At 37.1% G+C, this 23,702-nt stretch overlaps 1 protein-coding gene and 2 long non-coding RNA genes across 3 annotated transcripts in view; 2 read left to right on the forward strand and 1 right to left on the reverse strand.

The window, feature by feature from the left end:
- Window positions 1-23,702, reverse strand: part of LOC131351769 (uncharacterized) — a 277,436-nt gene that overhangs the window by 87,142 nt on the left and 166,592 nt on the right. The gene's annotated exons all lie outside the window — the stretch shown is intronic.
- LOC131351787 (uncharacterized) lies at window positions 4,070-10,860 on the forward strand. Its single transcript, XR_009204436.1, has 3 exons — window positions 4,070-4,353; window positions 5,629-5,681; window positions 6,782-10,860. It is a non-coding gene; the product is annotated as an uncharacterized LOC131351787 (long non-coding RNA).
- On the forward strand, window positions 19,888-23,697 carry LOC131351788 (uncharacterized). Its single transcript, XR_009204437.1, has 3 exons — window positions 19,888-20,758; window positions 22,032-22,084; window positions 23,187-23,697. It is a non-coding gene; the product is annotated as an uncharacterized LOC131351788 (long non-coding RNA).

The raw sequence follows: 23,702 nt of genomic DNA on the forward strand, positions 1-23,702 counted from the left end.
CCAAATTTATAATGTAAAATCACTGGATTCAGAATTCACACTGCTTCCTCTCTGTTCTGTGTCTTTGTTCCTTCTAGTGTACAGAGAACTCAGCTTCCAGAGAGAGCTGTTTATCAGGTCAGTTATCACCAGTGAAGAAATGGATCAGCGTGTGGATTTATTAATATCTGTAAAATCAAACCAGAAAAATGTTCAACACTGTACCCTGTGTCATTTCTCTTATCCATTTATTTGATCACATTTAGTTTAACTGAATAAACACAAGAAATATGAGATAAAAGTAGAATAATCATGAATGATCAGATTAGTGCAGTGGTTTTTCTGTAGAACAGAAACAGATCAGGTCAAAGTTCACTTCTGTTAAATCTGATCCACAAGAAGTTATTAACATGCAGTGATGAGTTACTGTTGGGGTTTAATTCTGATCCTATATTCTGAGGTTATATTCTATGTGTTTCTGTCAATACGATTACCAACATGCTGCTGATTTGATCATTTACATTACTCTCACACTGCACTCTAACACTCTGTGTGTTCAGGTTACTTACATTAGCTCTCCTCCTGAACGCTTCAGTATCTCCTCCAGATCTCTGACTGAATTTCCCAGTTTATTCTCTCTCAGATCCAGCACTTTCAGATGTGAGGAGTTTATCTTCAGAGCCTCAGTCAGAGCAGCACAGCCTCTATCTGTTATTCTGCAGTCAAATAACCTGCAGAGAGAAAAGATTTTAGTTTCTTTACTTCACAGAACTAAATAATGATGAAGGCATGTGTGTAAAATGAGAAGCATAAATATAATAGTAAAGTATTTATCTACATTGTTATTGTGTATTAGAAAAGATGTGTGTATGGTCTGTGAAAAACAACTCTAAAGTGTAATCCTGCATCATTATAAAGATTATTTAAGTTTCATCACATCACTGAGTTCAAATAAATCTCACACTTGATTCAGTTCCTACTGAAATCCACTTCCCAGTAGAGCAAAGCACCTCACTGCTATAACTACTGTATACCTCTCACTACTTGTTCCTAATCCCACATCCTCCTCATCACCAGAGTTCAAATAAATCTTTATTTAATCTTTATTACTGATAATAAATCTAATCTAGAGAGCAAGTTAGACACGTTAGTTAGACATTACTAGCTAGGACTGGGAAGAGCTTTGTTCTGGTTAGTGATTTTTATTAGAAAGCTGTTTCATCACATCACTGAGTTACTCACCGCAGTTTCTCCAGTTTACACTCGTGTTTCTTCAGTAGATCACAGAGCTTCTCCACTCCTGAGTCTCCCAGTTCACACCGACTCAGATCCAGCTCTCTGATGTGTGATGGATTTGTACAGAGAGCTGAAGACAAATCAGCACAGGATTTCCCTCTTACACTCTTCCATAGTCTGCAGAAAAGGAAACAGAGTTTAGTCCAACATTAGAGAAAGAAAGGATGTAGAAATGACTGAAGTAAGAACACTAACACATTTCTAAACTCTGCTATTGTTGCTAGCTGCTGTGGTGTTTATTTGTTATTTGTTAGATCTGCTTATCTAGCTTTTTATCTCCCTACCCCTCCATTTCTCCATTTACTCATCTATCTGTCAGGCATGCGTTCCCAACTTCCGGTTTTGTGATCTCACTTCCTGTTTCCTCCATTTTATGCTTGTCAGCCCTATATAAGCCAGCGGGCTGCACATGCTCTTTGCCAGATGGTGTCTTCAGGTATCTTCTGGATTATTGGACTGGATTCTGTTACTGATTCTGGATTATTGGACTGGATTCTGGTACTGATTCTGGATTATTGGACTGGATTCTGGTACTGATTCTGGATTATTGGACTGGATTCTGGTACTGATTCTGGATTATTGGACTGGATTCTGTTACTGATTCTGGATTATTGGACTGGATTCTGTTGCTGATTCTGGATTATTGGACTGGATTCTGTTACTGATTCTGGATTATTGGACTGGATTCTGTTGCTGATTCTGGATTATTGGACTGGATTCTGTTACTGATTCTGGATTATTGGACTGGATTCTGTTGCTGATTCTGGATTATTGGACTGGATTCTGGTACTGATTCTGGATTATTGGACTGGATTCTGGTACTGATTCTGGATTATTGGACTGGATTCTGTTACTGATTCTGGATTATTGGACTGGATTCTGGTACTGATTCTGCCCAGCCTGCTTTACCCTGGTTTTCGGTTGTTCTGTGGTTGTTATCTGAGAACTCTGCCATTTCCAGTGCTTGCCTTTATTAAAGACTCTTATTTTGAACTTTGACTGTGTTCTGCATTTGGGTCCTCACCTGCCTACCCTGACACTATCTCTCTAAACCAGGGGTCTCCAACTGTTTCTTCCTCTGAGAGCTTGTGTTATATTATTAGTAATATTTATTCACACAGCTTATTACCATAAACTAAACCAGCTGAATAAGATATTTTTGTTTCTACTTTAAAAAATGTCAATATTGAACATCATATTTTGCAATAAATTATTTTAAATTGACATAAGCAGCATGTTAACTGTTGAGTCGAGTTAATTGATTTAACACAGAAAGCTGTTTCATCACATCACTGAGTTACTCACCGCAGTTTCTCCAGTTTACACTCGTGTTTCTTCAGTAGATCACAGAGCTTCTCCACTCCTGAGTCTCCCAGTTCACACCAACCCAGATCCAGCTCTCTGATGTGTGATGGATTTGTACAGAGAGCTGAAGACAAATCAGCACAGGATTTCCCTCTTACACTGTTACATAGTCTGCAGAAAAGGAAACAGAGTTTAGTCCAACATTAGAGAAAGAAAGGATGTAGAAATGACTGAAGTAAGAACACTAACACATTTCTAAACTCTACTTTCTGTTCTTCTAGATTATTTTCTTTCTCCTGGTTTTTATCAGACTCACAGTGCTGGACTTTAACTAAAAATATCATTCTAACCACCAGGAGTATAATAATATAGTAAATGTAAAATTTGATATGATTTCAGCACAGCACTGTCTGAATCTGTGCCTCAGGTTTCCATTTTAAACTGATGAAAGTATTTGACACTAGAACAGTAGGAGAGAGCGGGGAACAACAGACAAAGTAAACTAAAGAAACAACTGATAAACAAACGACAAACTGCATTATAGAAATATAAAATGTGCGTCAGACAGAACAATCAGTTTCTAGATTCTACATGTGTTCATTTATATATGCAGAGTTTATTCTCCCTTACAGAGACACACTTCACCTGTTACTACCCAGGAACAGAGGAAACAACAGCAGACACACACACACACACACACAACACAATGTTGTGATATACCCTTATTGCTTAAGCAAATCACACTCTTGTTATCACTATTTATTATTATTATTATTAGTGTGATGCTGATAAGTATTATAGTTTATTTTATATTCATTTTTAAATGTATTTTTCACGGACTTCACTTCCTGGTTTAGCTATGCTTCACTTCCTGGGTTTTATACGGACTTATGCTTAAATGCAAAGCACACACGCTAGTTCGTTTAGACTTCATATGTTAACTGAGACATTAGATTGTATTTATTATTTGAAGATTTCTTGCAATAGTTTAAGTATGTATAGCTTTTATATTTGTAAGGTTCATCGCTTGTGGCACTTTGTTAGCGCGCCCGCCTCCCATGCTGGAGACCCGTATAAAATAATTGTAAAATATATAAAATATTAGTACCACTGACATCAGTAATATTACAAGTTGCAGGTTAGCTTATCTGGTAGAGCGTCTGCCTCCCATGCTGGAGACCCGGTCGGAGTTGTATTTTTTGTAGTTAGTCTGCTTGCTGTCCGTATAGATAGTTAGGATCAGCAAGCATGAATACGGTTACATCATAGCTGCTGTTCGCAGGGCAGACAAACATAAGTTAACGCAATTAGTTAACATGTCTTATGTCAAGTAAAGTTATTTTTTTTTATATTTTTGGTATATTCTAACTACAAGTAGAGTCACAAGATTATAGGGCTTTATTTGCTATACAAAGTCATAGCAGTAAGTATAAACAAAGCAGCCTAAACACTGTACACTGAAAAAAGTAAAACTGCTGTGTCATTCATCTAAAGTATGTTTCTTCATTAGTTTGATAGAAAATTTTGATTTCTTATCTGAAACTGTTATTTTTACTTTGCTTAAAAGGAAACACCGCCTTCCTTGGTTAAAATTAAGTGTAATCCGTTTCCTCAAAGCCGATTTCTACTTTAAACTAAAGGGTCGCCTTATCACGTGACCTCAGGACGTCGCACCAGATCAGTCTGAACCAGAATCTGCTGTCCGCCATTACAGTTGTCTGTCGCTTGGAAAGAGAATTTTGTGTACTGAAAAAGAAAAGTCTTTTACACACGGTAAGAAGACAAATGTATATTATTGTTGGAGTAAATGTGTCTTGTTTATGCTAACACCAATCATTCATGTATGTTGTGGGTTAGGAACAACTACCTTGTTGAATGTATTTGCTAACGTTAGCTACTCAAAACTATTTTCAAAAACGGCTGACTATGTAAGTCACTAAGACTGTTACGCCGAGTCCCCTGCTAATATTAATTAAATTTAAATACGGTTGGTTATCGATGTAATAATTAATGTTAATCTTATCTAACTATAAAACACGTGAATTTTATAGGAGTGCATGCTATTTGCAGTGGAACTGCATGCTTAAGGCCAGCTGGAGTTGCTAATGTGTACAACCCACATGGTATCCGGTTCACTTGCACAAAATGTATAATGTTAATGTTGCTATAGCACCATTCGGACGGGTCTGTTTTTACCGGGGGAGGTTTGAGAAATTCGTTTTTCTCAGACGGGCTTATTTTAATCCCGTGTGAATCTGCCAAGTCTGTGTTTTTCTCAAACGATCTCTTAAAAAATTCCAGAGCAATTTTCCTACAGTTTCTCGCCGAACTCGGTGATGCTCTGAGAAATCTAATCCCGTCCGAATGTGAATGCCTGTGATTGCTGACAATATCTTTTCAAAATGCGTTTCTTTACATGTTTTGGCCAAAGTGAACTGCCATAAGCCCTTACTAACGGGTGGGACAGGGACACAGAAGCAAAGAGAGGTAAGGATCAAAGTATGTGGATACAGTTTCTAAAATTGACTACAATAGTGCACTTTGCTGTGTTGGCGAGTAGAAACGCAACACAGTCGATGTATTAGAACTCGTTTTTATCGGTTATAATTCAGCAGAGGTGACAGGTTTGTTTATTACACCAGCAGCGTCACAGTCCCAGAGTTGACGCAGATATAGCCCCAGCATTATCTTACATTAGATGCACAAGATGGCTTACACGGCCACGAACAATGCCATGAACGCCGTAAGCAAGAACAGTAGCTCACCTGCACTGCTAATGAAGCTCGGCCAAGTTAGGTACACATCATGAGAGAAACACATTTCCTATGACCTCTTCGCAATAAAAGCATCCCTCCGGTTCACCAGTGGAAAGATTTTAGTGTGAAGCAGACAGAGCAGGAAATCTTCAGATTGTATTAGTGGCAACTTAACACAAATCTGATTCGATTGAAAGACATCAGTAAACAGTAAAACAAGGTTGGTATCTCAAAATGCAAACAAAAATGCAGGTTGGAAATAAAAAATATTTATTCCCCTCTGTGTTTATAGATTTGTGAGCGTCTTCTCAAAAGGCCACTGTTTTACCCATACTACAGAATTTGGTAAGTTTCCTCAATGCACACTTATGAACATATGCATGCATTCTAGAGGACTGAACCTAACCACAAAGAATCAAGTATGAAAGTACACTCATTAATTTTGGTTGAATTTGACAGTTTAGTAAGTAGTATGTAAATGTAGAGGCAATTTAAGTTCACATTACTTTTATGTTTTAAGAAACCCTAAATGAAACATTTCAAAGCTCATCAACAGCTCAAATTGCATTAAATATACAATATAATGTTAAAAAATAATAAAAATAAAGAAAAAACACAGAAGGAGAAGGTGTGTCCAAACTTTTGACTGGTAGTGTACGACAGCGAGGCGGGGATCGAACCGCTGATCCTGGGATTGGTGGAAACCATTCCACCTTCTGAGCTACAGCCACCCAAAAAAACTGAATTACATTCATTATTCTATTTTGTGTGTCATACATATAATTGGTTCATTATCAAGTGCACTTTACAGACTTTTATGGACAACTTTTGATGTTTTGGATAGAATGAGCAGATTTTCAAGACGGCATGATTTCAGATGTTTTATGGATACAAAAATCAAACCTGCAGTGGTGGCTTCCATCATGAGTCAGTTCCAGAGGTGTGAGATGTAGGGCTGCAACTAACGATTATTCTCCTTATCGAAATAATCTGTATATTATTTTCTAGATTAAATTAGTCTATGAAATGCAAAAAAAAAAAGAAGGAAAAATTACTTGTCAAACACTTCAAAAGCTTCAGAGACTTAAAAAATGAAGCAAATATTAGCAAATTTACATATGTTTTAAAGTTTATCTGGAAGTGACTGATACAGTAAATTTTCAAAATGGTTGCCGATTAAATTGCTTTTCATTAACTAGCAAATTAAATGAGACAGCCATGGGCTTTTTCCTGTTTAGTAGCTTTTGACAAGCGTTAAATTCTAAAATTAAATATATACTTGTCCTTACCACAGTGCCCGTCCTTGGATTTATTTTTATTTTTTCCAGCAAATTCAAATTTTATTGAAGACTGAAACAAATATAATCGATGCCATTTACACTGATGCCTTTTGTTATTTGTATTAAGTGCTAATTGGTAAAGCAGGTCTTTTTTTTCTTTCCTAGTCTTCTCATGAATGTGGAAGTGCAAAGACTGTGGTACCTCGGTTTTGCGAAGATCTGAGCTTATCAAACATTATAAGCTTGAACATAGACACTATGGACATCACCATTCTTATCCATGTGTCTATTTGAACTGTCCATGCACTTGCAAGACTTGGAATGGTCTTCTGACTCATGTTTCAAAATGTCATCACAGACAGAATGAACTGACCACATATAAATGCCTCTTGTGCAATTACAATCAACTTTCCACTCTCAAAAAATATTTGAAAACATAGGACAGCATCTCAAAAACAACGAGACTGTTGATTGTGTGTTTTAAGGGTGTTCATATAAAACCAACATTTATGGTTCATTTCAGACTCATAGAAGTAGGAAAAATAAGGGTTTTCAGGTAAGCAATTTAAAGCCTGGAATACTTGAGAAACAGGGGTCAAGCTTAGCTCTTCCCACTGAAAATCGTTATTCTGACAGTATCCAGATTGAGAGTATTGGTAATGACCCATTAGATGATGATGATGATTTAAGTACAGAGAATGTGAGTGATTCTAGTTCAGATGTTCAGAATTCAGATGACTTGTCATGCAATATTGAGCTCAAAGTTGCCTCACTTTTATTAAAGCTAGAACACATTTTCCTTGTTCCCAGTGTAGCTGTTGATGAGCTTTTACAAGAGTTTGACTATTTAATAAGGACTGCTTCTACTCCTCTTATCCATCAAACCATAGCTCAGCATCTTCAGAATAGTAACTGTGAAGTAGATCAAACTGTTCTGAAAGAACTAGCATCTGCTCTTTGTAAGTCAAATCCAGTTACAGCTTGTTTTGGTTGTGATGGTCCACTTTCCACTGCATGGAAGTGAAAGATCTACTATAAAAAATAATTCAATATTGTAGAACCTGCAGAATATGTTCTTGACTCACAGAATAGGAAATCATTCCAATACATCCCTATACTAAAATCTTTACAACAAATACTGAGTTGTGAAACTTTATTGGATAAAGCAATTAATTTAAAAACTCATTAAGTCAAACCTGATAAAACCCTGTATAGATCCTTCTATGAGGGTAGTAATTACAAAGAAAATGTGGTGTTATCACAGGACTGTGCTATTTCACTGATATTGTATGTAGATGATTTTGAAATTTGTAATCCGTTTGGTACTTCAAGGAAAAAACAAAGTCTTTGGGGTATATTGAACATTGGGCAATTTACCTGCCAGTTATCACTCCTCTCTGTCATCTATATATTTGCCTGCCCTTATTCATAGTGATGATGTTAAGTGCAACAGTGTGTTGAAGCCTTTGATAGATGGAACAACATGGAGTGTTTATTTCTAAGTTGGGGAAAACCCTGAAAGGCTTAGTTCATTGTGTAATAGCAGACAACCTTGGGGCCCACAGTATTGCAGGTTTTGTGGAAAATTTCTCAGGAAAATATGTCTGCAGATTTTGCACAGCAGAAAATATTGATATTCAAATAAAAGAGGTCAATTCAGGAGCTTTCTCTCTTAGGAGCAAGGAAATTCATACTTGTCATCTCAAAGCTATTGATGAAAATTCATTGGCCAGTCATTTTGGTGTGAAAAGGAAGTGTGTGCTGTCTCAAAATCTGCCATATTTTAATGAGACTCAGGGTTTCCCCCCAGATATAGTTCATGATCTCTTTGAAGGGATTATCCCTGTTGAAATTGCCCTTTGTCTTAATGTGTTAATTTCCAAACAATATTTTACATTAGCTGGTTTAAATGAAGCAATAATAGCATTTCCATTTAAGTGGACTGATAAGACAAACCGTCCCCATCCTGTGCTACTCACCTACACAACAAAGAAAACAACTGGAGGAAATGCACATGAGAACTGGAGTTTGTTGAGATTTTTTCCTCTCTTGATTGGATGCAGAGTTCCTCCTAATGAACCAGCATGGCAAATCCTCTGTGAACTAAAGGACATTGTTGAACTTCTTGTAGCACCATATCACACTGACGAATCTGTTGCTTATCTTGATTTCAAGATATCTGAACACAGGACAGTATTCCAAAAGTTTTCCCCATCAAAGAATTACATCATTATTTGGAACACTATCCACAGTTGATACGTCAGTTTGGCCTGCTGGTTGCACTGTGGACTATGAGATTTGAAGCAAAACAGCTTCTTCAAAACAGCAGTCCGTCAAACAAACTGTTACAAAAATGTATTGTATTCTTTAGCTCAAAGGCACCAATTTCAGACTGCACACAGTCTGCTCATGTGTCAACTTGCTAAACCAATTTTGGAGGTTACACATGTTTCAATACTTCACATTGATGTCATTAATCAGGATATTGCACTGGCAGTGAAACAGAAGCACCCAGATATCATCAGTGTGAACCTTGCAAAAAATGTCACCTACAACGGCTTCAACTACAGGACTGGAATGGTGGTAGCCCATGGGTCGCTGGCAGGACTTCCAGAATTTTGTGAAATAGTTCACGTGATTGTTCTTCACAAGAGTCTTACTTTCATTGTCAAAAAACTGGCTGCATGGTACCTGGAACATTATCGAGCTTATGACGTGGCCATATCTACTCCCAGAGAACTAAGGCTTGTTGAGGCACATGAGCTGAGAGATCAGTACCCTCTGGCTCACTATATGGTTGGTGGTCGGCGCCTCGTCTCCTTGAAGAGACACATATATGCATAAGGTTGGATATGTAAGGATGTTGGGCTGGTAATGTTTAAATTACATTTTTCAATACAGTATGTGGAATGTATTTTTTCAGGTGTGTGTGTGGGATCAATCTCAGTTGTTCTGTCAGACAAAACAACCTGTTGTTGTAGAGATGTTCCCATTTCATGTCTAGGGTCCAGTGTGAGATGGTAACACAAAAGGGAGAATTACATACATTAAAAACAAATCTTAACATATAATAATTTAAGTACTTTAGACTCTCATTTTTCAAACTGAAAATGCCACTTGTAGTGAAACAGTGTAACACTAACAATTCCATGCAAATTCAGTAGAGCGCTTGGTTGCATAATTTACTACAAAGTATTAAGTCTGTGTAGGTAAATGTATTATTAAAAACATGGTTGAATTTAATATTGAATATATATGAGATGTGGAATATAACTAATACTTGCACTTAAACAGTTTTGATTTTCTTTTTTTTTCAGTTTCTACAAGAACTCAAATGTGGCCAAGAGAGTTTTGTATACCAGTATTCTCTTATGACACTGAACTGCAGTTAGAAAAGGGAAATGCAGCATATAAAGCAAACATGACAAGACTGACACTGAGCTCAAAAATGAAGTCAGATATTCTGGAAAAGGTAGCTGAAGAGATTTTCAAGTACAAAGCATACCCAACAGATTCTGACTTTTGTGATGTTGCAGAAGCACTCATTAGGAAGCATCCATGCCTCACTGAACCTGGGTCATACAGCAGGTGCTATGGATGGAAGCAGAGACTGAAAACAAAGATGGGCAACTACCGAACCCAACTTAAGGGCATTGGGTGTTCTGAGTTGCTTGCAAATTCACTGAAATCCAAAGCTCCAGATGATGCATTGCCAATGAAGAAAGTAAAGAGACCAAGGCAAGGAAAGGCCAACCATATTCCTGACATTCCAGTTGGAGAAACTCCAGGAAAACTGGAGAGTGAGAGAGTGACACTTTTAAGTGAAGTGAAAGAGAGAGAGGCAATCGCACAGTGATAAAGGACAAAATGGCCAAAACCTTCTCACTGAGAAGGCAAGAACACACACACACACACACATGTACAACCAAGATCTGATCTCAGAGGAGAACTGAACTGTGCTGGACACGGACACACACACACATACATAATACACACGCACAAAAAAAAAAAAAAGAACTGAACTGTGCTGGACAGTCAGACACACACACACCAAATTATCCTGTTTGCACGTACATGCCACTTTACATTTATATATATTTATATTAATGCTGTTTACATGTGTCACTTTAATATCTGCAGTCACTGTATACACTGTTCTTTGCACATTGTCTTGTTTATTGCACAAAGTCGGCCTATATGTTGTTTGTCTGCACTCTCTTGTCTTGTCTTGTCTTATCTTGTCTTTTCTTCCTGTGCACTTCTGTTTTTTGTCTAGTTCTTAAAGACTGCACCTTAAGTATAGTTTAAGTTTTAAATTATAGTTTAATTTTTTTATCTCTATGTTTAGCTCTATGTTTGTCTGCGTCACTGTACTTTGTCTGTGTTCTGTGTAGCACCTCTGCTCTAGGAGGAACGTTGTTTCACTTCACTGTGTACTGCATCTGCTATATATGGTTGAAGTGACAATAAAGCTTCTTTGACTTTGACTTGAAATTGTGGAGAAGGAAATGGGAGTGGAGGAGCTGAGAGAGAGATGGCCTGCATTGTTCAGCATGGATGAGGTACGTTGAAGTAGTTAAGATTTTCATTTAGTGGGAAACTTTGAGAGTGGTGTGCCACCAAATAGGTTCACAAAATTATCCAGAGAACTTGCAGAGAAAAACAAAGAACAGAAGTTGTCCATCTTAGAATGTGAGAGGGTTCCAATTTGTATCTAGCAATGTGTGCAGCTTTCCAGTGTATTGGTCATTGTTTGATTATATGAATACTTAAATTAATGTGTATGGGTCAGAGCATGCTTGTAACAAGAATGATGTTGACTTAGATTTCTTCATTGTGGAAAAAGATATACTGTAATATAAAATTTATTAATAATTTGAGCCACAATTCAGAAATCATGTTTTCATGTAAAATTTCAGCTGTCAAGGCCACACACACACATATACTTTCCAGAGGTTTCAATTCACATTGATACTGATTGTTACTGCAATCCTAGGATACAAAGTCCAATTCTTCTTCTGTTTTTTTTTTTTTTAAGATCAATGCTGAATTTCTTAGAATCACAACAGTTCTGCTTCAAACAAGATTCCTGGCTTCCTTAGACAAGCACTAGAGCAGGTTAATTGAAATAATCAGAAAGAAGGGAGGAAGTGTGAGAGAGAAGACTAGGGAGATACTCGCTCAATAAAGCACATATTAACTTTCAATCACAAATGTAAAACTGTGAACAGGGCTCTACGTTTACATTTATTGTTAGGGACATTGTTTTCATGAATGTGTCCATTAGAACCAGTAGAATAAAACCTATAGATGTTGTTCACACGTTACTGTGTGCTGTCCGAGTACAGGATTCAAGGTACGCTGTGTTCATTATATCACACTTTCCAAGCCTAATGAAACAATCAGTTCTCTCGTCTGTAAGGCTTTCCCAGGTCAGATATGAACTTAAGTTTCTAGTTTGACGGACTTTTTAACTAGTTTGCTCAAAGCATTGGTAATTCTTTGTATACAGATTCAGTGCTATATGGTTGATACGGCAAAGTAAATCCTATATGTAATGTCTATCTTTAGTCAGGTTGTACAATTGGACTAGATCAGTTTTGTCTGTGTGTCTCGAGCCTGGACGTGAATCTAAGACGAGAGTGTCTGCTGAAGTGCCTTACTGTGTACTTGGGGGAGGACGTTGGCCAACTCATTAAAGACTATCTGGTAAGCATTTTGGCATGAATAACTAAAGTCTTAGAAATGAAAAATGTTATTCTTATTAAATTGACAAATCAGACTTCAAAACTACACACACACTACTTACAAAAAGTCAGGGATATTTGACTTTCAGGTGAAATTTTGACATCATGAGACCAAGATGACACCTAACAATTGACAAGTTATTGAGATGTTGACATTTTTTGTTGTGGTATACCCACCACTGTTGTTAGCTTTTGTTTCAAACTGTTTGAGGTGAAGAAATTACCATTGCATGCTTCTACTTAATAAATGCTCTGTGTTCATGATATAATATCACTGTAGCATGAACGTTTTACATTTTCCATAAATTTCACCCAAAAGTCAAATATCCCTAACATTTTGAGTAGTGTATGTCCCCAGGTCTTACCAAGAGTGCTCAGGCTCATGATACATTTATGGTCGTCTTCTTTCTTTTGTCAAATCAGGTCTGTTGTGTACTCTGTGATGCTAGGTTCAAGTTCAGTATTACTGCTTTAACAAATGATTCCATATAACCTTGGTGACAGTCAGTGGTCATTGGCAGGGAGTGATTTTCTTAGATATCATGTGCTGAACTAAGAAAAGGTGTATACATTTCAAACAATAATATTATTCTGTCTTCAAGGTGATGCACCAATACAAATCAAAGTAATGTGAGGAAGATGACACATGTCCTGATTAAAGACATCAACATTATAGTAGAAAAAGCCTTCATCCAACTCTACAGTTCTCCTGACTCATTTGCCAAAGACCTTCTATTGGCTGGTAGTTTAATACTCACAATATCTCTGTATATGAACTTGTTCATGGCTGTAACAACAGCAAGCACCTCTTTCATCAAATAATCTCTGATAAATCCACTCTACATTATTTGCCTATTCCCAGACAATTTTAGAAACTATCTGGTGAAAACTTGTGTACTTAACTGTATCAGTTAAGAAACAGATATTTCCCACTCGAGTTGGTGGAGACCAAAAACAGAGCTAAAACAGACTGAATACTTGACATTCATCAGGTCGACCCAGACATGTAAAAGAATACTAAGGTAATTCAGAGAATAAGGTGGTGAGTCCAAATCCCAGGACCACCAAGCTGCCCCTTCTGGGCCCTTGAGCAAAGCCCTTAACCCTCAACTGCTCAGTTGTATGAAATGAGATAAATGTAAGTTGCTCTGGATAAGGCTGTCTGCCAAATGCTGTAAGTGTGATATCATAAAGTGATTCTGTCCCACGTTGGCTATTAAACAATATAGTTTTGAGAAGAACTTTATCCCACTAACAGAATTACTAGCAGTAATTCTCTATATACTTTTTCCTCATTTAATACATTTACTATAGATTTGCTGTGGCATGGTATTTGTAAAGGATAAATTATACACCTGGACTATAACTAGACATTTTAAGTTTGAAGGCTTTGTTCTTTCACAGGAGAGTCAGGTTAGCTTGGACATAATGGCCATACACTGCCTCCAAGTTGCAGACTCTGGAGTAAATTAAAATTTCCAGATACAAAGTTAGTGACAGAATATTATCAACTGTGATGCAACATTTACACAGAGCCATTTCCTTTTTTTTTCAATTGTAGAGAGAAATATTTGCAGTGTCAGTTTTCTCTTACATTTCAGCAGATGCTTTCACTTGTCAGAGCACAGCTCTATGTAATGTGTTTTGTGCAATAACTTAAGATGTTGGCTATTAGAAAAATATTTTGAGGGACTGTCATCACCTGCTTACTCATGAAATAAGAGTAAGCAGCTCTATCTGCTAAACTTATTTTAAATTACATCTTTTGCATAAGGCTGGATCAAAACTAAGTTGTTGATCTGTCTCAATTATGCACTTCATTACTTTTTTACACAACTTTATTACCGAAATTTCTAGTGATATATCTGATATCACCAATTGTTTTGGACAGTTCCTTGACATCATTTGACCTAAATATGCAATAAATCTTGGGTGATTTTTGCACTCTCACAGTGATCAATAATTGTGATTTTTACGTCTGTACATCGCACACTGGTTTTGTCAAATATAACAATTTTTCCAATAAATGCTTGCATTAGGTTGTTCAGAAGGACAAAGCAGTATCTGAACTTGAAAGGTGCACCATGGCCGTGTTTGTCCTCAGGGAAGAAGGAAATCCTCTCCAGGCACCACAGGAAATTGGGATTGTGATTGAAGGTGTGGAAGTCCTTAATGAGTTGCCATCAGTCGCACATGCATTTGCTATGTTGTTTGGCATCATCTATGTGCTAAACCTGAGCTATCCAAGTGAGCTCAGACACATTTTTGAGGCTCTGCAGAAAATATTTATGGAAACAGAGCCCAAAAAAATGTCACGCAGGGTTTTCAGTCTCAGTGTCCAGCTTTAAATGTCTGATAAGTCATTATATACATCTGGATACATCATGTTTCATTCTATTTTAGAGCTTGTATTCAAATAAAACATTGTTACATTTGAATTGACAGCGAAGTAACTAAACGCAGGCCTTTATTTCTCGTTTTGTCTGCTTTAAGTATGTTACTAAAATATTAATACCTTTTGTGTATTATACCAGCAAGTGATGGGAACCAGCTGGTGCAATATTTCTGTCATTGTGACTTTTACATGGAACAAACATGGCATCACGTCAACAGTATTTTTCTTAGGCTTACATTTGTTTTAAAGTGACGTTGCATTCCGACACTCAGGTCACTAATGTTTCCACGTTTTTAATATAGATAGTGTTTATGCAGTTCTTAGCAGTTAGAACATTACACATCTCAAGTTTCAAATTATAACAGAGATGTAGAGTTTAACCTGATAATATTTATGTAATGAAAAATGTTACAGAATAAATCTTATCCAAAGACCATAATTGACATTATGCACTTTTAAATTTTTCTCATGTAAGTGTTTTTGTTGTACACTATACCTTTTTATGTTTCTGGATTGAAAATGCATTTTGTGGAAAGTAATGTATATTTTAAAAAACAGAATAAATGTGTCTTTGGAGGAGAACTTTACTGTCTATTTAGTGTTATTTTGGTAATAAATTTGCCTCTAAGTAAAATGAAGTAAAATTGTAATGTATTATGTTTTTTTGGTTTGTATTCATGTTCACATTTAAGTTCTTTGAAAGCAGAAAACTACACAAACTTATCTGTAGCTACATTTTTGGATTTAAGTCAGAACAAGATATTGATTTAGCTACAGTTATAAATTTTAGTTTGTACAAAATCACACGTTTAACTTGAGAAAAATTAATAAGGTAACTTGAAGCAAAATTACAGCAATTAGTTTTTTCCAAAGTAAAAACTACGTTTGGATTTAATGATCAATTTTAGGTTTTTATAAAGTGAATTGATAAAGTTGTTACAAAGTAGAAAAAGCAGATGCATTGGCCGATTCCTTTGTAATAAATTCAGTTTTTGAATTGTGTGGATGCAAATATTTTGCATTGGGGAAAATTAGAAGAATTGATTAACACGTGATTAAAATAAAACATAAAACAAAGTCATAAATATGCTTTCAGAAAAAGTAAAAAAACAATTTTTTTTAGTTGGTCCAAACTATCGTTTTTTTTCAGTGTATAGTTGTGTGTGTGTGTGTGTGTGTGTGTGTGTGTGTGTGTGTGTGTGTGTGTGTGTGTGTGTGTGAGTGTGTGAGTGTGTGTGTGTGTGTGTGTGTGTGTGAGACATCAGCTAGAGTGAGTGAAGAGGTTTGTTTTTTTAAGTCGTATCGTCTTTACACTGATATTTAAGCAGAGCACACACGCTGGTTCGTTTAGACTTTATATTTTAACTGTAACTTTATTTTGTGTTTATTATTCGATAATTTTTTGCAATAGTTTAAGCATGTATAGTTTTTATATACACTATATTGCCAAAAGTATTCGCTCACCCATCCAAATAATCAGAATCAGGTGTTCCAATCACTTCCATGGCCACAGGTGTATAAAATCAAGCACCTAGGCATGCAGACTGTTTTTACAAACATTTGTGAAAGAATGGGTCGCTCTCAGGAGCTGAGTGAATTCCAGCGTGGAACTGTGATAGGATGCCACCTGTGCAACAAATCCAGTCGTGAAATTTCCTCGCTCCTAAATATTCCACAGTCAACTGTCAGCTGTATTATAAGAACGTGGAAGTGTTTGGGAACGACAGCAACTCAGCCACGAAGTGGTAGGCCACGTAAACTGACGGAGCGGGGTCAGCGGATGCTGAGGCACATAGTGCGAAGAGGTCGCCAACTTTCTGCAGAGTCCATCGCTACAGACCTCCAAACTTCATGTGGCCTTCAGATTAGCTCAAGAACAGTGCGCAGAGAGCTTCATGGAATGGGTTTCCATGGCCGAGCAGCTGCATCCAAGCCATACATCACCAAGTGCAATGCAAAGCGTCGGATGCAGTGGTGTAAAGCATGCCGCCACTGGACTCTAGAGCAGTGGAGACGCGTTCTCTGGAGTGATGAATCGTGCTTCTCCATCTGGCAATCTGATGGACGAGTCTGGGTTTGGCGGTTGCCAGGAGAACGGTACTTGTCTGACTGCACTGTGCCAAGTGTAAAGTTTGGTGGAGGGGGGATTATGGTGTGGGGTTGTTTTTCAGGAGCTGGGCTTGGCCCCTTAGTTCCAGTGAAAGGAACTCTGAATGCTTCAGCATACCAAGACATTTTGGACAATTCCATGCTCCCAATTTTGTGGGAACAGTTTGGAGCTGGCCCCTTCCTCTTCCAACATGACTGTGCACCAGTGCACAAAGCAAGGGCCATAAAGACATGGATGACAGAGTCTGGTGTGGATGAACTTGACTGGCCTGCACAGAGTCCTGACCTCAACCCGACAGAACACCTTTGGGATGAATTAGGGCGGAGACTGAGAGCCAGACCTTCTCGTCCAACATCAGTGTGTGACCTCACAAATGCGCTTCTGGAAGAATGGTCAAAAATTCCCATAAACACACTCCTAAACCTTGTGGACAGCCTTCCCAGAAGAGTTGAAGCTGTTATAGCTGCAAAGGGTGGACCGACGTCATATTGAACCCTATGGATTAGGAATGGGATGTCACTTAAGTTCATATGCGAGTCAAGGCAGGTGAGCGAATAGTTTTGGCAATACAGTGTATGTAACGGAGGCTCGTGCTAGGTGCCATGCAGCGAGTTGTATAAAGCATGTTTCAACTTGCTTATAAGTCACCTTGCTTTTACTCCCTTTACTCCACTGATCTCAGTAGTATTATAAGCTGCAGTTTAGCTTATTTGTTAGAGCGCCCGTGCTTAAGTGTGCTATTACTTTTCATGCTGATAAGTATTGTAGTTTATTTTATATTAATTTTTAAATGCATTTTTCACGGACTTCACTTCCTGGTTTCCGTACGGACTAGCTGTGACGTCAGCTAGAGTGAGTGAAGAGGTTTGTTTTTTTAAAGTCGTATCGTCTTTAAACTGTAGCTACAGCTTCAATTCTAACTGTACAGCTACATGCTACCTTAAACTTTAGCTATGCTTCACTTCCTGGGCTTCATACTGACATTTAAGCATAGCGTGCATGCTAGTTCGTTTAGACTTCATATTTTAACTGTAACTTTAGTTTGTGTTTATTATTTGAGAATTTTTTGCAAAAGTTTAAGCATGTATAGCTTTTATATATGTAACGGAGGCTAGCGGTGGTGCAGGCAAAGCGGTGTTGGTAAATACTACTTACACAGACTACATTAAACTTTAGCTATGCTTCACTGCCTGGGTTTCATACGGACATTTAAGCATAGCGCACACGATAGTTCGTTTAAACTTCATATTTTAACTGTGACTTTAGTTTGTATTTATTATTTGAGAATGTCTTGCAATAGTTTAAGCATGTACAGCTTTTATATATGTAACGGAGTCCTGCGCTAGGCGCCGTGGAGGCACCGAGAGTTGTATAAAGCATGTTTAGCCTGTATATAAGTCACGTTGCTGTGTGGTACTTTGTTAGCGCGCCCACCTCCCATGCTTTTGTAAACTGTGACTTTAGCTTGTAAATACTATTTGACAATGTATTGCAATAGTTTAAGCAACATATTGCTTTGCTTTTCGCAATCAAACATATTTTCTTCTGGAAATGCAGAATTTTAGTTACAACTTAATGCTCCTGTTTACGTGATCAGTTCAGACTCTTAGACACAGAAAAACAGAAGAGAACATCTTCCTTATTCAGAGGAGGAAGTGTAGAGCTGATTAAGTTGAAATGTTTATTACACTCACATGTGTAATGTACTGATTATGTGTCAGTCACTGCAGATAGGTGATTATCAGTTCAGTACAGAGACAATGTATGTTACTGTTAGAAGACTTGTTGTCTTGTGCTTTGTTTTCTGGTTTAAACCCCGATATAAAGCACTGAGAATGAAATGAAATCCACTTCCCAGTAGAGCAAAGCACCTCACTGCTATAACTACTGTATACCTCTCACTACTTGTTCCTAATCCCACATCCTCCTCATCACCAGAGTTCAAATAAATCTTTATTTAATCTTTATTACTGATAATAAATCTAATCTAGAGAGCAAGTTAGACACGTTAGTTAGACATCACTAGCTAGGACTGGGAAGAGCTTTGTTCTGGTTAGTGATTTTTATTAGAAAGCTGTTTCATCACATCACTGAGTTACTCACCGCAGTTTCTCCAGTTTACACTCGTGTTTCTTCAGTAGATCACAGAGCTTCTCCACTCCTGAGTCTCCCAGTTTACACTGACTCAGATCCAGCTCTCTGATGTGTGATGGATTTGTACAGAGAGCTGAAGACAAATCAGCACAGGATTTCCCTCTTACACTCCTCCATAGTCTGCAGAAAAGGAAACAGAGTTTAGTCCAACATTAGAGAAAGAAAGGATGTAGAAATGACTGAAGTAAGAACACTAACACATTTCTAAACTCTACTTTCTGTTCTTCTAGATTATTTTCTTTCTCCTGGTTTTTATCAGACTCACAGTGCTGGACTTTAACTAAAAATATCATTCTAACCACCAGGAGTATAATAATATAGTAAATGTAAAATTTGATATGATTTCAGCACAGCACTGTCTGAATCTGTGCCTCAGGTTTCCATTTTAAACTGATGAAAGTATTTGACACTAGAACAGTAGGAGAGAGCGGGGAACAACAGACAAAGTAAACTAAAGAAACAACTGATAAACAAACGACAAACTGCATTATAGAAATATAAAATGTGCGTCAGACAGAACAATCAGTTTCTAGATTCTACATGTGTTCATTTATATATGCAGAGTTTATTCTCCCTTACAGAGACACACTTCACCTGTTACTACCCAGGAACAGAGGAAACAACAGCTTCACCACACACACACACACACACACACACACACACAACACAATGTTGTGATATACCCTTATTGCTTAAGCAAATCACACTCTTGTTATCATCACTATTTATTATTATTATTAGTGTGATGCTGATAAGTATTATAGTTTATTTTATATTCATTTTTAAATGTATTTTTCACGGACTTCACTTCCTGGTTTAGCTATGCTTCACTTCCTGGGTTTTATACGGACTTATGCTTAAATGCAAAGCACACACGCTAGTTCGTTTAGACTTCATATGTTAACTGAGACATTAGATTGTATTTATTATTTAAAGATTTCTTGCAATAGTTTAAGTATGTATAGCTTTTATATTTGTAAGGTTCATCGCTTGTGGCACTTTGTTAGCGCGCCCGCCTCCCATGCTGGAGACCCGTATAAAATAATTGTAAAATATATAAAATATTAGTACCACTGACATCAGTACTATTACAAGTTGCAGGTTAGCTTATCTGGTAGAGCGTCTGCCTCCCATGCTGGAGACCCGGTCGGAGTTGTATTTTTTGTAGTTAGTCTGCTTGCTGTCCGTATAGATAGTTAGGATCAGCAAGCATGAATACGGTTACATCATAGCTGCTGTTCGCAGGGCAGACAAACATAAGTTAACGCAATTAGTTAACATGTCTTATGTCAAGTAAAGTTATTTTTTTTTATATTTTTGGTATATTCTAACTACAAGTAGAGTCACAAGATTATAGGGCTTTATTTGCTATACAAAGTCATAGCAGTAAGTATAAACAAAGCAGCCTAAACACTGTACACTGAAAAAAGTTAAACTGCTGTGTCATTCATCTAAAGTATGTTTCTTCATTAGTTTGATAGAAAATTTAGATTTCTTATCTGAAACTGATATTTTTACTTTGCTTAAAAGGAAACACCGCCTTCCTTGGTTAAAATTAAGTGTAATCTGTTTCCTCAAAGCCGATTTCTACTTTAAACTAAAGGGTCGCCTTATCACGTGACCTCAGGACGTCGCACCAGATCAGTCTGAACCAGAATCTGCTGTCCGCCATTACAGTTGTCTGTCGCTTGGAAAGAGAATTTTGTGTACTGAAAAAGAAAAGTCTTTTACACACGGTAAGAAGACAAATGTATATTATTGTTGGAGTAAATGTGTCTTGTTTATGCTAACACCAATCATTCATGTATGTTGTGGGTTAGGAACAACTACCTTGTTGAATGTATATGCTAACGTTAGCTACTCAAAACTATTTTCAAAAACGGCTGACTATGTAAGTCACTAAGACTGTTACGCCGAGTCCCCTGCTTATATTAATTAAATTTAAATACGGTTGGTTATCGATGTAATAATTAATGTTAATCTTATCTAACTATAAAACACGTGAATTTTATAGGAGTGCATGCTATTTGCAGTGGAACTGCATGCTTAAGGCCAGCTGGAGTTGCTAATGTGTACAACCCACATGGTATCCGGTTCACTTGCACAAAATGTATAATGTTAATGTTGCTATAGCACCATTCGGACGGGTCTGTTTTTACCGGGGGAGGTTTGAGAAATTCGTGTTTCTCAGACGGGCTTATTTTAATCCCGTGTGAATCTGCCAAGTCTGTGTTTTTCTCAAACGATCTCTTAAAAAATCCCAGAGCAATTTTCCTACAGTTTCTCGCCGAACTCGGTGATGCTCTGAGAAATCTAATCCCGTCCGAATGTGAATGCCTGTGATTGCTGACAATATCTTTTCAAAACGCGTTTCTTTACGTTTTGGCCAAAGTGAACTGCCGTAAGCCCTTACTAACGGGTGGGACAGGGACACAGAAGCAAAGAGAGGTAAGGATCAAAGTATGTGGATACAGTTTCTAAAATTGACTACAATAGTGCACTTTGCTGTGTTGGCGAGTAGAAACGCAACACAGTCGATGTATTAGAACTCGTTTTTATCGGTTATAATTCAGCAGAGGTGACAGGTTTGTTTATTACACCAGCAGCGTCACAGTCCCAGAGTTGACGCAGATATAGCCCCAGCATTATCTTACATTAGATGCACAAGATGGCTTACACGGCCACGAACAATGCCATGAACGCCGTAAGCAAGAACAGTAGCTCACCTGCACTGCTAATGAAGCTCGGCCAAGTTAGGTACACATCATGAGAGAAACACATTTCCTATGACCACTTCGCAATAAAAGCATCCCTCCGGTTCACCAGTGGAAAGATTTTAGTGTGAAGCAGACAGAGCAGGAAATCTTCAGATTGTATTAGTGGCAACTTAACACAAATCTGATTCGATTGAAAGACATCAGTAAACAGTAAAACAAGGTTGGTATCTCAAAATGCAAACAAAAATGCAGGTTGGAAATAAAAAATATTTATTCCCCTCTGTGTTTATAGATTTGTGAGCGTCTTCTCAAAAGGCCACTGTTTTACCCATACTACAGAATTTGGTAAGTTTCCTCAATGCACACTTATGAACATATGCATGCATTCTAGAGGACTGAACCTAACCACAAAGAATCAAGTATGAAAGTACACTCATTAATTTTGGTTGAATTTGACAGTTTAGTAAGTAGTATGTAAATGTAGAGGCAATTTAAGTTCACATTACTTTTATGTTTTAAGAAACCCTAAATGAAACATTTCAAAGCTCATCAACAGCTCAAATTGCATTAAATATACAATATAATGTTAAAAAATAATAAAAATAAAGAAAAAACACAGAAGGAGAAGGTGTGTCCAAACTTTTGACTGGTAGTGTACGACAGCGAGGCGGGGATCGAACCGCTGATCCTGGGATTGGTGGAAACCATTCCACCTTCTGAGCTACAGCCACCCAAAAAAACTGAATTACATTCATTATTCTATTTTGTGTGTCATACATATAATTGGTTCATTATCAAGTGCACTTTACAGACTTTTATGGACAACTTTTGATGTTTTGGATAGAATGAGCAGATTTTCAAGACGGCATGATTTCAGATGTTTTATGGATACAAAAATCAAACCTGCAGTGGTGGCTTCCATCATGAGTCAGTTCCAGAGGTGTGAGATGTAGGGCTGCAACTAACGATTATTCTCCTTATCGAAATAATCTGTATATTATTTTCTAGATTAAATTAGTCTATGAAATGCAAAAAAAAAAAAAAAGGAAAAATTACTTGTCAAACACTTCAAAAGCTTCAGAGACTTAAAAAATGAAGCAAATATTAGCAAATTTACATATGTTTTAAAGTTTATCTGGAAGTGACTGATACAGTAAATTTTCAAAATGGTTGCCGATTAAATTGCTTTTCATTAACTAGCAAATTAAATGAGACAGCCATGGGCTTTTTCCTGTTTAGTAGCTTTTGACAAGCGTTAAATTCTAAAATTAAATATATACTTGTCCTTACCACAGTGCCCGTCCTTGGATTTATTTTTATTTTTTCCAGCAAATTCAAATTTTATTGAAGACTGAAACAAATATAATCGATGCCATTTACACTGATGCCTTTTGTTATTTGTATTAAGTGCTAATTGGTAAAGCAGGTCTTTTTTTTTCTTTCCTAGTCTTCTCATGAATGTGGAAGTGCAAAGACTGTGGTACCTCGGTTTTGCGAAGATCTGAGCTTATCAAACATTATAAGCTTGAACATAGACACTATGGACATCACCATTCTTATCCATGTGTCTATTTGAACTGTCCATGCACTTGCAAGACTTGGAATGGTCTTCTGACTCATGTTTCAAAATGTCATCACAGACAGAATGAACTGACCACATATAAATGCCTCTTGTGCAATTACAATCAACTTTCCACTCTCAAAAAATATTTGAAAACATAGGACAGCATCTCAAAAACAACGAGACTGTTGATTGTGTGTTTTAAGGGTGTTCATATAAAACCAACATTTATGGTTCATTTCAGACTCATAGAAGTAGGAAAAATAAGGGTTTTCAGGTAAGCAATTTAAAGCCTGGAATACTTGAGAAACAGGGGTCAAGCTTAGCTCTTCCCACTGAAAATCGTTATTCTGACAGTATCCAGATTGAGAGTATTGGTAATGACCCATTAGATGATGATGA

This window comes from Hemibagrus wyckioides, linkage group LG04, assembly GCF_019097595.1.
Source record: "Hemibagrus wyckioides isolate EC202008001 linkage group LG04, SWU_Hwy_1.0, whole genome shotgun sequence".
Lineage (NCBI taxonomy): Eukaryota > Metazoa > Chordata > Actinopteri > Siluriformes > Bagridae > Hemibagrus > Hemibagrus wyckioides.